General features: G+C 35.5%; 1 pseudogene; it reads right to left on the reverse strand.

Annotated features, from left to right (window-relative positions):
- Positions 1 to 540: 540 nt before the first annotated feature.
- Positions 541 to 3,600, reverse strand: LOC113107219 (DNA ligase 4-like; annotated as a pseudogene).
- Between the last annotated feature and the right edge of the window lie 588 nt (positions 3,601 to 4,188).

Raw genomic sequence — 4,188 nt, forward strand, 5'->3', positions numbered from 1 at the left:
AAGAAAAACACTTTTGACAGCTTCACTTAAAATTCTGAATGCTTATTTACGAATCTAATTTAATTACCCATTATTTTGCATATACTTTCCATCTTAAGCAACTAATAGTACAGTGACATCAATGTAATTTATAAAGTGACATTTAAAAGCCAAGATGCTTAAACATTAGGTTATAACCACCCCATTTAATACAGTACATTCTATGATTTTGACATTTTTATTTAGAAAACACAGTGTAGGAAAAATAAAGTATTTTTTTATTCTTCAGGAAGGTGTTGCTTCACCTTTTCTCAGTGCTTTAAAACAGAGACATGACACATTTTAAAAGGTACTGATGCATTTTCAACAGTGAATTACACTCTTTTGCTGATAGCAAAGTTCTACTCATAACTCAAACTCTAATCCTTCTAGTCCCATCATCATATATAGTTTTAAATGGTTATCTTTAATGCATCAGTAATGGTTATCTAGTGTAGTCTATGACAGCTAGTATTAAAATACCACAATCTTTCAGCATAACATTTTGTGTAGTAGCCTTCATTATTTTAGGTAGCCAGTCTTATCCTCTACATGGCCTGCTTTGATGGAATCAGCCACCCAAGATTCTCGAACTATTTTGAACTTCTTAATATACAATTGACTGAGCATCTTCAATTCCAGATATCTTCTCTCACTTTCTACTATCACATGCGAGATTCCTTCCTTCAGTTTCTCCACAACTCTAACACCATTGAATCAGAATTCTAAGGCACGTGTCTAGACTTGTGCTCCTGGTGATGGATTCTGGATCTCCTAAGTCAGCACACCAGTCAAAACATTCAGCTTCTGTGAGGCCAATCCTTTTGAAGAATTCCCTCAGCTGTTGTTCATCAGTATCAATGTAATAACTGTCTCCATACTGATGATACTCTTTAGCGAAGTGGTCCTTTGTGGAAGGTAACATGTGGATCATGTGATGTGGTTGCCAGGGTATAACCTGCTTATTTTCCAGACACTTCAGCAGCCAAGTAGCCCACACCACATTGTGCTGGTTTGAGGAGATGAGGTTCTTTACTTTTATGTTCTGCACAGCTGCAATCACACAGCACATGTCTTTTCCAGGGTTCTGCACAACAATGCCTCCACAGCAGGCCACAGCTTTCTCAAGCTCTGTCTTGGAATGTTCATCATTGCAATTTATCACACAAAACTCCACATCTTCAAACATATCCATCTCTTTGGTGACGGCTGAGAAATCCTAAGATTTAAAGTGTTCAATGACTCCAGTTGTTTTCTTGGGCTTGGCTACAAACCTGTGCTTCTTCTTTTCAGGCTGGTCCTCCTGGATATGTTGATGTCTGGACTCCAGCTTTCAAGAAGCTCTGGAGTGGAACTGGCTCAGTTCAGCCAAGGTCATGCACTGTTACCACTCTTTGTCTTCTCTGATTCTGTCTGTTCTGGACAACGTAATGTCAAGTCAAGTCAAGTCACATTTATTTAAATAGCGATTTAAACAAAAAAGATTGTGTCAAAGCAACTGAACAACATTAATTAGGAAAACAGTGTGTCAATAATGCGAAATTACAGTTAAAGGCAGTTCATCACTGAATTCAGTGATGTCATCATTCAGCTCAGTTCAGTTTAAATAGTATCTGTGCAATCATTTGCAGTTGGTCTTATACATTTCACTAGAGACAGTCTCTGCCGCTTTGACTTTTATGATCACTGAGTTGCGCGGTTTTAAGTAAACCTCTTTTCTGTTCCACACAAGATGGCTGCTGGAGGATTATTATAATTTTATTTATTTATTTTCTTTTTGTAAACTTTCCAATTTTTGTCTTAATTCAGAACAAGATCATACAGTTCTTTCAAAGTGTAGCCTGATCCAATGCGGATGAGGGGTGTGGAATACCGTGGGCTTCTCCCCTGGACTCGGCTCCTCTGCTACTGCACACAGAAAACGAGAGAGCATCCCGCTTCTCCTGCCTTTACCCCAGTGGATCATCAGCAGATCAAGATCATCCATTAGACCATTCACATATCCCGGCTTAATTTTCAACCATCCTTCACCACATTTCTTAGGTTTATAGATGGACATGGGATTCTTCACCATTATCCCCAATGGCCTCATTGAGAGAATTCACCACTTCTTGCCATGGTTTTAGCCTTCAGATTTTGTGACCACCTGGATATGACCTTTGATAGGTGTGAAGACTTTTTGAGGGGTTTATTTGCAAACTTCTGATTGTTTACTAACAAGACATCAAACACACAAAAACAGGTTTGCAAATCAGAGTCATCCATCAGTCTTTTAATTTCAAACTTACTGCCCTTCCGCTTTAAAGTTGTAGATTTATAAGCTACCATCTCTCCATCCAGTATGCAGTTTATCACATGAGGTTTGAAGACATTGTGATGTATGATGTGAGGGAGCCCTCTAGTGGAGAGCCCCCAAACTGTTGCATGTACTCATAAGAGTTCCTTGTGTAGTATTTGTAAACATCTCCAGCTTTGTGCAGCTGAATGCGTTCACATCAAGCTTTGTCTCAATACAGAATGGCCGATTGCCCATTTACTTCCCTATCTGTCTGATGTCAGCAACAGCAGCCAGCATTGGTTTAAAAGCAGAAAACAGATCAATGTAGACCTCACTGAGGGACACAAATGGATCATGAAGTTGTTGGTGGACTTTATTCAGCTCTGTGGTTAAATTGTAGAATTCTGGTGCATCTGGATGGAAAACCTGGGGTATTGTCTCCTTGCTAATGCCACGTTTCATGTCCCTGAGGATCATTCTAATGAGCCACTTCTCTTTAAAAGCTAACCCTTACGAAAAAAAAATATATTGCAATATATTGGAAAATATCATGTAATATATTAGGCATATATTCTTATATATATTTACATTTCTCCAAAATATTGCAATATATTATATAATATATGTATCATCAATATATTATTAAATGTATTCAAATACATTAAATATTAGAAAATAAAAAGGGAAAATAATATATTACAATATATCACAATATATTTTAAGAAATATATTGGGAAATATATTTTTCTTTCGTAAGGGAAGATCTGAGTTGTCCTATGCAAAAGGATTTTCTTAACATGATCCTTCTGTTTTCTGGCATTGTTGATAGCTACAGAATCCAAAAAGTCATTGAGTTCTTTAATGCTTACATTTCCTTGATTGGTACACGTTGTTTCTAAGATGAAGTAGGCCGTAGCAGCAAAGTCACCTGCTTCTCCTTGAGATGTGGTTGGAGCTCTGTAATTCAGAAGTTTGTTTGCACCATTTACAGGTAGACCTAAAACTTCAATGTACAGTTTGGTAAGCATGCTTTCTTTAAGACCATAAGCCATTTGCTCTCACTCAAATTGAGGCACAATAAGACACATGGCTGCGTAAAATGAATCTGTGTTACTGGAATAGTCCTTGTGAACTGCTGCATGGAAGTTCCTCTATGAATCGATAAAGTCCTTTAGAAATTTGCCTTTGTCTGGTCAGAGTTTGGTATTTTGGATGTTCTCCAGAATTGTGCAGAGGTCAATGAACAGAACTTGTGCAGCAACAAACGTTTGTGGTGTGGAATCAGTTTTTGAGGCACCTTCCATCATTGTAGAGGACACCTGAGAGGAAAACCATAGCAGAGATTATTTAAGAAGTTTTAATTAATGTGCTTTTTACTAGAGCTAGTAAATAATTTATAATATATGGAAATTTAATTACATATAAATGCTACCTAAATGGCAATATATAATTTTCACATATGTAATATCTCTGAGTAAATTAAGATGTAAGTTTATAACAATTATAAAATTCCTATTATAATGTTATCTTTATATGGACAATTAAATTACATTTTTTAATTAATTAATTATAAATTTTCTCCTAGGAGCATAAATATATGTAATTCTAAACTAAAAACATAAACAGACCATTACACTCATTCGCATAATGAATATTTATTATTATTATTATTAATTTAATTTATTTTAAAACTTGTTCCTTCTCCCATCCATGATTCACACAAAGTAAAAACTATACTTTTATTTTTTAAACAGAATACTGCTGCTTTATAAATAATTCAAATTAATTATATTAGTAAGTGATACAATAGTAATAGGAAATTGCAAATGATTGCATTTTGAGATTTTATAATCATTCAAACGCATTGTTTTGACAAATAAACAACATTTACA

The sequence above is a fragment of the Carassius auratus genome, chromosome 1, assembly GCF_003368295.1.
Source record: "Carassius auratus strain Wakin chromosome 1, ASM336829v1, whole genome shotgun sequence".
Lineage (NCBI taxonomy): Eukaryota > Metazoa > Chordata > Actinopteri > Cypriniformes > Cyprinidae > Carassius > Carassius auratus.